Source organism: Pteropus alecto, unplaced genomic scaffold (genome assembly GCF_000325575.1).
Source record: "Pteropus alecto unplaced genomic scaffold, ASM32557v1 scaffold213, whole genome shotgun sequence".
In the NCBI taxonomy this organism is placed as follows: Eukaryota; Metazoa; Chordata; class Mammalia; order Chiroptera; family Pteropodidae; genus Pteropus; species Pteropus alecto.
In genome coordinates this window covers 2,310,206-2,323,493 of record NW_006434829.1, presented here as the reverse complement: position 1 = coordinate 2,323,493, position 13,288 = coordinate 2,310,206, and the positions used below count along the sequence as shown (strand labels likewise).

General features: G+C 51.0%; 1 pseudogene; it reads left to right on the top strand.

Moving 5' to 3' along the window:
- The first annotated feature begins 3,305 nt into the window (after positions 1-3,305).
- LOC112478395 lies at positions 3,306-3,424 on the top strand (annotated as a pseudogene).
- The last annotated feature ends 9,864 nt before the right edge of the window (positions 3,425-13,288 follow it).

Here is a 13,288-nt window from a genome sequence, read left to right as displayed (position 1 = left end):
TGCCTCCCCTTCCTCTTCTGAAATGGGCTCCAGAAAGGCCCGGCCCGGCGTCCGAGTGCGACTTCCCCGCGCCCTTTCCGCTCCGCCCACTTGAGCCTGAGTCCCCGCGCCCGCCCTCCTGCACCCCGGGTTTTGCTGCCCCCCGCACCCCGGGTCCTCCCTCCCGCACCCCGCATCCTCCCTCCCGCACCCCGGGTCCTCCCTCCCGCACCCCGCATCCTCCCTCCCGCACCCCGGGTCCTCCCTCCCGCACCCCGCATCCACCCTCCCGCTCCCCGGATCCGCCCTCCCACACCCTGGGGTCCGCCCTCCTGCACCCCGCGTCCGCCGTGCGGTCACCTGCGTTGGAAGGGCAGCGGCCGACCCTGGGGAACGGCCCCCGGCAGCCTCCGCAAAGCGCGCGGCTTTAGCCTCACGCGACAGAGCCGGCTGCCGTGGCCACGTGCTGCGTGTTACCCGGGGTGACTTCGGGGGCAGGGCGGGAGGAAACGGACCTGCTGATGGACGCCAGCTTTCAGCACGGCCAGTTCAGTGTGAATCGAGTCACTGGCCCAGCTGCCTGGATAGGTGTGTCCATGAGAAACTGCTGACCCGCGGGCTGCGATTGTCCCCAAACGTGAAGTTTTAAAATCGCAATAACTCTTAAAATTTGAATGAAAAATAAAGGACGTGATTTTAAATAACAAAAATGCAAAAATGTAATACGAAAGAGCGGGACTGAATAAAGAAGGGCATTTTGTCGACACCGACAAGGTGATTTTAAGCTTCATGAGGAAAGGCAAGGACCTCAAGTAGCCAAAATAACTTCAAATGACACAAAGATAGATAAATAGATCTCTGGAACCAAACAGTTCAGAAATCTATCTCTATCTCTATCTATCTGTATCTATATATCTAATCTACATGTATAGCTAACCTATAGTTAATCTATATATCTAACATCTTTAATCTATATCTCTATTTAACCTATGTCTATGTCTATACCATATATCTAAAATTAATTTTCAATGGGGGTTCAAAGCCAAATTGTAGAGAGAGAATCATCATTTCAAGAAATAGTGGTTCAAATACATAAATCTGTAATTCGCAGAAGATGGAATTTGAATATCCATCAAACATACGGAAAGATGCTCAAATTTATTAGAAACCAGTGATGTCTAAGCTACATAATGAAATACAATTCAACATCCCAAATACTGGAGAAGAATGTACAAATCTGAGCACACCAAGCATTTGGAGAGTAGATAAAGAAATGGAAACTCATACGTGATGATGGGAATGTAAATTGGCGCATCTCCTCCAGAGACCAATTTGTCATATCTTGTAAAGTTGAAGATACGCTTGCCCTACAAACAGGGGCTTTTTCTAAGGGTGTGTGGGGTGGGCGTGGGGAGAGAGGCATTCTCACACATCTGCGCAAGGAGCCACGCACCAGAGTATTCACAGCAGCATCGTATGTAAGAGGTATAAGAGCAGAATACTGGAATCCATCTAATTGTACATTGGCTAGAGAATGGTTTAATAAAATGTGGCACATTCATGCAAAATAAATACCACGTATGAGTTAAAATTTATTAACCATAGCTATAAATTTAATCACTAATCTTAAAACATAAGAAAAGACGAGAGGGCAAGTTACAGATCGATGAAAAGCGTGATAGATACTTTTTGTAAAAATGTTAAAAATGTATGTAAGAATTTTACGTAGCATTTATAGATCGACATCTAAGTAGAAAACTATAATAACACACCTGGGAATGGTGACTCCTTTGGCGAAGAAAGAGAGAATTCAGTCAAGCAGGAAGGAGTAGATAAAGGCTTCCAGTTAGTCTGTAATGTTTTATTTTAAAATATCAAAGGATGCCAAAATATTAACAGTGGGCAAATCCAGCGGACAAAGGTGTTTGCATATTATTTTCTAGACCTTTCCATCGTCTGGCATATTATTTTAACTGAAAGCTCACATCACCGCATCTCCCTTGTTTGGCAGATTCTGCTGTTGTTATTTTAATCTCAAATACATGGTTCTAGCTTAAACTCTCTAAGAAATTTCCTGTCTGGCTCTTTAATTATCTCCTGACAAATAATCCAATCCATTGTCCTACTTTCCAACCACAGGAGAACAATCTTGTATTTTCTTCCTCCTTTTTTTTTTTTTTAAAGTAAAATTTACCTTGCAGACTAGTAGTATAAATGACCTTATTTTTGCTTTGACAACATTTTTCCAGAGCCGAAAACAACAAATCTTAATAATGAACAAATACTTTGAGTACGTCCGCCTTCTCAGCTGCCAAGTCCATGACCATTTTTCACACGAACCACTCACGCTCACTTCCAGCTGGGTTGGTTTTATCAGCATCCTCACGACCAAGCCCAGACACAGCAAAGACAAGTGCCGTAATTATTTTTTTATTTGCCTCTATCTGTCTGACAACATCCCAAACCCTTCCAGAAAACGATGACTCAAAAATTCTTTCAAATTAACTTCCTAAACGCAATTTTTAGAAATCTTCCTTCTTTCGTTTCTTTCTATTATTGTCCTTTATAAAGACTCCTATTATACCAAAGGACTTGGGGGCTCCATTTCTATTTAAATCTCCCTAAGGTGGAGTCGTCCCTAAGGTGGTCACCTGGTCTGCGTGACTCAAGGAGTAACATGGCGTTTGGGGGCGACGCGCACAGTGGAAGGCTTTCGGATTCGTTCATTCTCCTTGTGGGTTTTGGAGAAAAGATTTGGGGGTAAATATTCATGAGTCTGCATCTTTGTATCAGAATGGAGCCGGGGAATTTGTATTTTTATTTATATAATAAAAAGTCAAGCTTTAGATAAAAATAATACAGTCCCGGGATTCGACACTCAAAACGTATGAAACGAGAAAACAGCGAAACGTCTTCCTCCCACCAAGCCCTCAGCCGACCCACGGCACGGGTGGTCTTCTCATCGACCCTCCAGGGACAGGCTGCGTGTCCCCATGCGTGCCACGGGCCTGAGCGCAGAGCCGGGTGGAGAGGCCGAGCGTCACACACACTCAGTGAAAAGCTAACTATGTAGCCACATCGAGATTTACTCTTTTTAATGTCCATGGAGTAAAATTCACTAGTGTTAAGTCCACGAATGTCAGCGAATGACGTGCAGTGACCACCATCGTCAACATAGAACACCTCCGTCACCTCATAGAACACCTCCGTCACCTCCCAAAGTCCTCGCTATCTCATTGTGGTCAGTCCCCTCCCCGTACCTCTCAACCCTAGCAACCGCTGGTATGCCTTCTCTCACAGTTTTTCCATTTCAAGAATTTTATATAGTCGACAGCCATGCCACCCTGAACGAGCTCAATCCCATCTGATCTCAGAAGCTAAGCAGGGTCGGGCCTGGTTAGTACTTGGATGGGAGACCACCTAAGAAGACCAGGTGCTGTAGGCGTAAAAAATAAAAAATAAGGCATTGTAAGCTGACAAGGTGCTTGCAATCTGTGAGGTCAACCAAGGGTCGCTTTATCTAAAAAAAAAAAAAAAAAAAATTGATATAAATGAAATTATACCATGCAGAGTCATTGATCTGGCTTTTTCAATTAGAATGATTCCTTTCTGAGATTCACCCATGCACTTTCATTTATTAAAAATTCTTTTATCAGTTAAAAATTCCTTTTGAGAACTGTCTCCACGAATGCATGTATTTATCCATTTATCGGTTCATTGGCGTTTGTGTCGTTTCTAGCTTTTGGCTGCATAGAACAAATTCACAATAATGTTTGCGTTCAAGTCTTCGTGTGAACATAGTATTATATCTCTTCGGTAAATGTTTGCGAGTGAGATTTCTGGGTCCTATGATTACTGCCCGTTTCACCGCACAGGAAACCGACAAACTGTTTACCAGGAGGCCGTGGTCTGCGTCTCCACCAGCCATATTTAAAGACCCCAGTTGCTCAAATCCTACCTAGCACTGGGTACTTCAGTCTCATCTGTTGGGTGTGTCATTCACATTCCTGTTACTGACCAGTTGCGTTGATCATCTGGTCATGCGCTTACGAGTTATTTCTGTACCTTCTTGGTCATAGTACCCATTCCAATGTTTTTGTCATTTTTAAAAAGAGTTGTTGACTTTTTGTTATCACTGGATGATGGGTGGTCTTTGTAGAGTCGGGATACCTGTCTTTTTTTTCAGATACAAGTTTACAAATATTTTCTCTCGATCTCTGGCTCGTCACTTGTTTGAAAATCAGTCGATCATATATGTATGAGTATATTTCTAGACTCGATTCTGTTCTGTTGATGATTTGTATATCTCTATGCTATTATCACATTGTCTTAATTAATGTAGTTTTATATTAAGTCTTGAAATCAGGTGGTGTAATTCTGCAAGTTTTGTTATTTCGTTTTTCTAATTGTGTATTTTTTCTATTCTAGATGCTTTGTAGTTTCAAGCATTGATTCCAATCTCTTGTTAACTCCCCACTTTCTTTAGGTAGCTGTCATTGTGTGTGTGTCTGTGTGTGCGTTTGTGTGTATTTTTATAATTGCTATTTGGGAAAGTGTTGATCTGCAAGAAACTCCTCAACCATTACCAGAGGTGGAATCCCCAGTGTCAGGTCTCGAAGGCACCTGTTGTCACAGTGGACTCGGTAACCCGTAAAGGGAGTGAAGATAACTTTTTCGAGAAGTATCACAAATGGCGATGATTACCAACTTGCCCCAAGAGGGTAAACCATCCACCTTTGAGTCAGTCATCCTCGCCAATGCTCATGACACCTCAGAACATCAGTAACATTTCGACAGCATGATAGCTAAATACATTTTTAAAAATAAGATCAAAGGCGAGAGCAGGCAATCGTGCGTCAAGAGAGATGTAACAAAGAATCTGTTGACTTCACATGGTTCAGGGCACATTCCTGGAGTACCTACGACGTGAAGGTACGTTCAGATATTTGAAGACAAGCCCAAAGAGGACCTCCGTTTTCATAAATCTTGAGATACAGTAGAATAGTTCGGAGAAGCCCAGGATATATAGAGAACCCCTAAAACGCAAGAACAAAAAACAAACAACCCAAACAAAAATGGGTCAAGGACTTGAATAGGCGTTTCTCCTCAGAAGAAATACAGATGGCCAATGAGCACACGAAGAGATGCTCACCATCGCTAGTCATTACGGAAATGCAGATCGAAACTACACTGAGATATCACTTCACACCGATTAGGATGGCTGCTATCGGAAGACAGAACATAAGCGTTGGCAAGAATGTGGAGAAATCGGAACCCATGCGCACTGTTGGTGGGAATGTAAAATGGTACAGCTTATGGAAAACGGTATGGAGTTTCCTTAAAATATTAGAAATAGAATTACTATGCGATTCGACAATTCCACTTCTATACCCCAAAGGGTCTCAAAGAGACATATATGTACCCGTGTTCATGGCAGTTTTATTCACAGTCGCTAAAACACGGAAGTAATCCAGGTATCCGTGAGGACAGGTGAATGGATCGACGAAATGTGGTCCATCCACACAGTGCAACATTATCAGCTTTAGAAAAGAAGGAGATTCTGCCCCTTGTTCCAACATGGTTGAGCCTTGAGGCCATGATGCCGAGTTAAATAAGCCAGTCACAAAGACAAATACTATATGATCCCACTTATATGAGATACTTAGAATGGTGGTTTGCCAGGGGCTGGAGGCGGTGGGGAGGGGGCTGCTATTTAATAGATGTAGAGTTTCAGTTTTCAAAATGAAAATAGTTATGAAGACGGAGGGAGATGATAATTGCACGTTATAAGTGTATTTAGTAACACTGAACTGCACACTTAGAATAGTTAAGATGGTAAGTTTTGTTATGTGTATTTTACCACGAGGAAAACTGCAGAGCTGGGGGACCCCAGGAGCACGTTGACACGCCAAGTGTCGTTTTAGTAAGAAATCGGATGTTACTAGTTTGTCTGGTGGTTTTCAATACTTCCCAGTTTGACAGGAATTCAAAGGAAAAAAATTTAACAGGCTCCTGAAATCCCAAAGTGTGTAAATTCAGCTAAGAGCTCTTCTTTGGGGCACCCTCACCCCCCAGAATCCAACTAATTAAAACCCAATGGTTCCGTCACGTCCGCTCCTCACTCTCACAGTGTTCATCACTACAGCCTCAAAAGCTTTCTTAGAGGTCAAGTACTCTGTAGTAATTAGGTCTTAAGTCAACCAGAGTCAAAGGATTGTGTGCACGTGCTGTCTCTGTCTGTAACTTCTTTGCTTGTTACATTCCCGGAATTCTTTCCATGGAAAGGTGCTCGTATCTATAACGCATTAACTGTATCGTTTCGTCTGGCTGAGCAAACATCCTCCAGACTCATGCACGAGGAAACATTCTGCTTCTCTTTTGTCTTGCAAAGCCTGCTCATGTCCCATGGGAGAACGCAAAAGTAAGATGGCTCAAGAAGGGAGATGACCATGAGGTCCTCCACTGGGGCACCTGTTTCTCCGGGTTCCAGGAAAGGGGGGGAGGGTGTGTGCAGGGGTCGGCCCCCGGTGCCTGTGCCCTAGCCCGAGGCCCGGCTCATAGCAGAACTGGGGAAACTCATTAAAGGAAACGGGTCCATGGGTGCATCTAAGGGAGAGAGACGACGTGGCATCTGGGTGTGAGTCAGCGCGCCAGGTCAGCCTCACGGACGGCGAGCGCCACTAATTGGCCCAAAACAATAAAATAAAAAAAGGATCTGACCGCTCGATGCTTCCTGCCTTGCACTAATGAGGGGCTCGTGGCAGAGCGAGGGTCCTTCTGGGAGACCGACCTTTGACATCGTTATCTTTGCCTCCACCCACGGCCACTGCGGAGAGTCACAGAGGGCCGGGAACAAAGCGCGCCCCCCCCCCCTCCGGGGTCTGCAGTATCCCAAAGAAGCCTGAAGTTCGGCTTCGGCCTTGAACCTGGGAGATCGCTGGAGCCCGCAAAGGCAGCGTCCTGAAACTTCCGTCCGGTCCTAAGGTGACCATTTGTCTCTCTCTCGGATCTAAATTGGTGGCCTCGGCCTAATGAGGGCTGCGGGGAGGCCGAGAACCAAAGTTTCTGAACCCAGAGGAAGACCCGTGGTCGCATGAGGTGGAGCGTCTTACGGGCAGAGACTAATCAAGCCAGGACCCTCTCCCGACTTCAGTTCAGTGCACGACAAAGGCAAGAAGAGCAACAAGAGACGCCAAACGACCTGCCGAGAGCCTCTAGTTCCAGAGAGTGTCGCGAATGCACAGTCTCGTGGGCCTTCGAGTTTGGAGTATAACTCATTCAAACATTCCACACACATGTGGGAAAATGCATACATTATCACATGGAAATATTTACATAGATAACTACACACTGAGCAGTTATTGTGTGTCAAGCTCGTCGTTCTGAAGTTTATTTGCTCCTTGGAGAAGACGGTTGCGAGCAAACAGAAGTAAACGAGACAGTTATTGAGCAAGGAGCATGGGGCCGTCAGTGCTCGTCTGTAAGTGACCCCAGCGTCGCACCTTCTGTCCGGCTAGGCTGGCACTCCGGGCCCACTCGTGGTGGGCGGAGCTGGTGACTCGCTGTGACCAGCATGTTGCAGATGGGTTTGTGCCTCTCTTCCAGGCCAGGGCACCTGACGCTGGTTCCTGCTGGGCTCCAGCTGGGGCTGTGCCGGCTCCTTCGGCCACCTGGGCTACTGCCGTGATCTGAGCCTGTCACCCGACCTCAGTGGACCATAGAGTGAGAAGCAGATTCTGCCCTTTAAAGCCACCGGGGTGTTCCTTCTCTCCGCATAAAGTGGGCCCCGACCTGACCAGTGATAAATATGCAGAGGTGGAGATAATCGAGCTGAAGAGAAGGGGGGGCATCATTCAGAGTCCGGAAAGGGGGCGTCTCCCAGGAAGTGACATTTGAGGGGACTGTGGAGGGCAAGGATCAGCATCCCAGCCTGGGGACAGCGAGGGCACAGACCCTGAGGTGATAACACGTCTGCCACGTCTAAGCACACATGTCCTACACAGAGGCACTCACACACACTCACATGTGTGCACACACACACACACACACACACAGGCACAAACTCATAGGAGGAGTGACGAGCAGGAGGCAGAGGATGACCGGGTGGCTGCTCCGTCTTCCGCCCGCAGACACACCCGAGAGCCAAGCACCGTGACGCAGGCCCTTTCCATAACCCCTCACGCATCCCGGAGCCCCGCTGCAATGTGGGTGCCCTCGCCGGAGACACCTGAGCGCCTGAGTCAGCTTGCTCGGGCTGCCATAACGGACGCTCTGCTCGAAGGGCTCGCAGCCCTCACTGAAGCTCTTCCGCTCACGGACACCGTTTACTCCAGGGGAAGGATGCAGATCAAAATCAGGCAAAGAAGAGATGCACAGGGCTGCCCAGGAGGGCTCCAGGCCAGCTCCGTTGTCCTGTCCCCCCGTGCGGTCAGACACACCACCCTCCCAGCGTCGCCGGGTGACCATGCACACCGAGCATCGCCAGCCAGAGAAGCCAGCCCAAGCCTCGGTGCTCAGAGATTTTATTGGGAATCATTACAGACGCTTAATCGATTGAATTCAGTCTCCAGGTCGAGCGGCGATCCCCTGGGACCCCACACCATGCCTTAAGTCGTAAGGCTGGGCCTTCCCGCAGGGAGCCCCATTCTAGGACCACCGAGTGTGGCCGCAGTCTAAGATCCAGTGTGGCCAGACATTGCCCTAGACAAAGATACTCCCATCAGGAAAGTTCTTTAAAAAGAAAGAAAGAGAAGTCACCGCACTTGGATTCATCTCCGGGGTGGGTCTCTGCGGAGGGAAGATGGTTGAGGACGGCGGTCAGCGAGGCCGGGCCGCCCTTTATAGTTTGCTGCGTTTCATCCCCTGGGGGGGCTGCAAGGAAACCCCCACTGCACAGAGTCTGTCATGTGACGAATTCACAGGCGGGGCAGCAGGGGGGGCAGAGAAGGGGGAGGGGGCCACCGCGGAGCCCAGCCGCCCTCACACCCGGGCTGCCTGCCTCCCGAAAGCCCCTTGCCCTGGGTCCCGAGAGCCTTTCCAGGTGACCCTGGGCCGCTTCGGCCTTGGCCCAGGGGCGGGTGGGGCGTGCGGGGACGCCATCACCTGAAGGGCCGGCAGAGGGGTGCAGGTCCCAGAGGCAGCCCTGGCTCATCCGCACTTCGAGAGAGGTTCGTGGCATTTTCCACGGCACATCGTCTCCCTGTGCTTATTTCTGACGGGTCCTACACTGTTTCTCTCAGCATGGTCATCGGCCGTTTGCATACTCATCATACAGGAATATTCTGCTACAAAGAAGCGAGCTTTCTGGTTCATCTTGAAACTCATCCCTCTCATTGTGCCTCCAATTTTGATACAGATGTGGATAATAAAAATATGGACTAAATATTAATTTAGTCAATACTTACAGGTCACTCACTCAATGCCAGGTGCTGTTACGAGCACTTTCTATAACTAAAAGCGCGCACGACCCCCCAACACCCCCGCCGGGCAGTGCGAGGGGCTGACAGCTCCCAAAGCCCTGTCTGTGCCCTCACCCTAAGGACCTGTGAATGGGAACGTCGTCAGAAACAGGGCCTTTGCAGGTGTGACTGAGGGAGGCATCTTGAGATGCAGTCATCCTGGATTAGCCAGGCGGGCTCTAAGTCCCCAAACGAGTGTCCTTGAAAGACGCGGAGAGGACACAGAGGCAAGGGCACGGCCACGTGACAGGGAGGCAGAGATGAGCACGACGCTGCCACAGCACGCGACGCGGGGGCCGCAGAAGCCGGGAGAGGCCAGGGCGGCTCCTCCGGGGGCCTCGCTCCTTGGCCGCTCCGTGTCCTCCTGTGGCCGTCCCTCTGTGGGCGTCTGCGTCCCAGCCTCCTCTTCCTTTACCGTCACCAACCCTCTTGGCGGAGGGCCATCCTCATCACCTCGTTTTACCTAATCACTCCTCTGAAGGCCCCGTCTCTGAATGACGATGCTTCCTGAGGCGCTGGGCGTCCGAGGTCATCACGCGGCTTTCGGGAGGACCCGACTCGGCCCGTGAGCGGAACTGTGCGATGGTTCACAAGTTTAAACAGTTCGGGGGACCCGGCGTGCTCTGGAAAGCAATAATTTCCTGTGCTTCGCACTTTTTATTTCCTCTCTTAACTGGAAAATAACGATTTGCTGTAGCGAGTCACCCAGAGTCAAAGTACACCATATCCGTCACCGCTGGGGTTTTTTTTTTTTTTTTGGCAAATGATTAAATATCACTTTCTTCCTGTTTATAGCATAACGTCAGCGGCAGCCGATCCATCAGCTTCTCTGTCGCTGTTTAACTACAGCATTTTGCATTCATTACTCCCCACTTATACCATTCTTTTTAAAAGAGGAAGAACTTAATTCTGCCTCTTGACAGCAGAGAAATTAAATGGTGAGCCATAAAGGTGAGCATTTCTCTGGAGAACCAAACTTCGACCGCAGATTTATGAAACCAAGCCAGACGTACGTCGCCACGAAATAAGTCTTACAAGAAGAACTTCTGGAAAAGCCTCACTTCGGAAAGTGAGGAAACCTTTGAACCTCGACCACGACTTGCCGATTGGTACAAATATTTTGGGGAGCAATTTGGCAACACTGAAAGCTGAAGATATACACCCCGAAATGCAGCGACTCTACTGCTGCGTCCAGGCGCTGAAGGTGTGGCACCGCGTATTCTGCTATAATCCGCACTATTAAATAGATGATGCAGAACGCACAGGTGCGCGCTCACGCACATGTGGGCGCAGGCGCACACACACGCCTTTGGATGGACGGCGCTAAGCCACGGTGTTGCCTCGGGACTGGATCTGCATCTTCTCACCGCTGAAGCGCAGCTGCAGGGTCTGGACTGGCTACGCATCCCTGTGGCGATCGCGCTGACCCATTCGCCACGCCGATGGACAGGGGGAGGTGGCTCGTACTCCGGGGGCCTTGGAAAGACACCTGTGCTCCAGAGGGCATGACAGGTCGGACCCGCACTGCCGTGGACCCCCTCCCTGAAGGGAAGGGCCAGTCAGCACGCCCGCCCCACGGCGGGAAGTGCAGTGCCCAGCGGGCCCCGTGGGTTCTGGAGGAACCGTGTCCCCCAGCTAGGAGTCCGAGCGGGCTGTGCACCCTGAGGCAGGCTGGGCGGCCGGCTTCGGGGGGTGGGGTCAACCACAGGGAGCGGCACAGCAGTCCGTCCAGGGTCTGGTGAAGTCGACCCTGAGCCGAGCCATCAGGCAGACTCCCTGGCGATGGCGGAGAAGGGCGCAGCTTACAGACGCCCCAGCGGGAGGTGACGCAGGCTCTTGGGACCGTGAGTGAAGCTGTGCCACCCAGAGCAGCAGGCTCTGCTTTTCGTGCCCTCGCAGAGTTAAGACACCCCCCGACGTGGCAGACAGACAGAGGCCACATGTCTGGAAATTCCCCAAGGCTGGATTCTGTCAGAATCGCCAGGGCCCAGCAGCGTCCTTTGTGAGAGTAAAAGGCACATCTCCTCTGAGCTCGAACAGGACCAGAGGACACTGAACAGTGGCGGGAGCAGGTGGTCCCACACTCACCGCGCTCACCCAAGGACCCATGGCCACGTGCAGCTTGCTCCCTGTGTGCTGCCACCAGGGTGCCCAGCGGGTGTCTGTGAATGACACGGGACCGCTGCCACCAGGGCATAGGGGCCCTCGCGTCCTCCTCCCAACACGACCAAGCGGAGTGGAAAACGCTGAGCCCCCTCACCTGGCCCAGGGCCAGAGTCCCAGCCCCAGGGCGCTGGGAGAGCCCCCTCCCCCAGCCTCAGGCCAGGCTCTTGTTTGGCTGGTAGGATGAGTCTTGCAGGGGGTCGGGGAACGAGGGGTTCGCAGTCTCTGGATCTCGCTATTGTTTCCACTTGTGTTTGCTCGTGTTTACAGCATTCGGGATCAGGTTACGCTGGGGGTTCTCCAGTACCAGGAACGATGGCGACACGTGAAAAGTCAGGCTACCTTTCCGATGCTTGAGGCAGCACAAGGTGAGGGCGGGACCGCGGGGAGCCTGCCCTGCAGGTGAGAAGCCACCACCCCGGGGCGCTGCCAGGAGATGCTGGTTTGGGGAGGGGTGGCAGCTGGAGTCCAGCCTCCCCTGCCCGCCCGCACCGTCCACTGTGCCGTTCCAGGGGAGGGGCCCCCGAATCCTGCTGCAGAAGCTCGGCTCCCTCAGGGCCCAGGAGGCTGAGCCAGGTTCCCGCACCAGGTGACAGCTGGGACACATGAGGGGGGGCAGTGGGGAGGAGCACTGACCTTGCAGCCTGAGTGCAGAGAAACTCCTGGCAACGTCGAGGCTGTGGGGACGAGGCCGCGGGGATTCGGGTTTGTCTGTTTGTTTTCTTGGGTAGACAGGGCAAGCACATTAAAAAACCAGACAGTACAGAAAGAGCGTGACTTAAACAACGAATTGTTCTCCTGTCCCCACTTGCAGTCTTTTGCCCGAGGAAGGGGTCTTGCTAAGTGAAATTGAAGAGCTGGGTTCGTGTCCCCGAAGTCCTTAGGCACAGCTGGGGATGCCGAGTAATCCATCCTCTCTGAGGCTGCGGGTTCTCAGACAGCGCCCCCCAGCCCCCACTAGACCCACATTTTTTACAAAAACCTCTCTGCTGTGTTAAGTCCCCTGTCCCTTCCTCCCTGGAACTCCAGTTATAGAGGAGTGGGTTAGGGAGGGGGCTTATTTATTTACTTATTTTCGTCTCTGTTAACTTGAAAAGGCAAAATAGATCGCCCAGATCACAGGGCAGTGAGTGAGCAGGGAGCGAGTAGGGAAGGGTCTGGCCTTCAGGAAGGGGCGGTCCGGAGGGCTGGGAATGGAGACCTCAACGAGGGGACAGAGGAGCGGCCGTCTGGGCAGGACCAGGCACGGGGAGATGCAGTCAGCTTGGTGGGCAGGACCAGGCACGTGGACGGGGAGATGCAGTCGGCTTGGTGTGCTGGAGGGAGAGCACGCAGCACAGGGGGCTGCAGCAGAGGGAGGAGGACAGCCAGGGGCAGTGGGAGGCGGGCAGGGGGCTCCCAGGCTGGCTCTGATGGGCACCTGTGGCTGAGGCCGCCGCCCGCCCCCAATCCCCACTCTCCCTCCTGCACAGACACCTTGACGGTTAGCGCCACAGAATGATGACTATTTTCTAAGCGAAGTTTCCTTCAGGTGGGCGGGGCCTGACGTTTCTTTGATATGTTTTAAATGGGAGGAGGTTTGGCTTCCTGTTGGTTGGTGGCTAGAATATAGATGTGATGGCTGGAGCCCCAACATCCATCTTGAACCATGCGGCAGGTGACCTTAGCAATGGAAGCTTTGCACACTG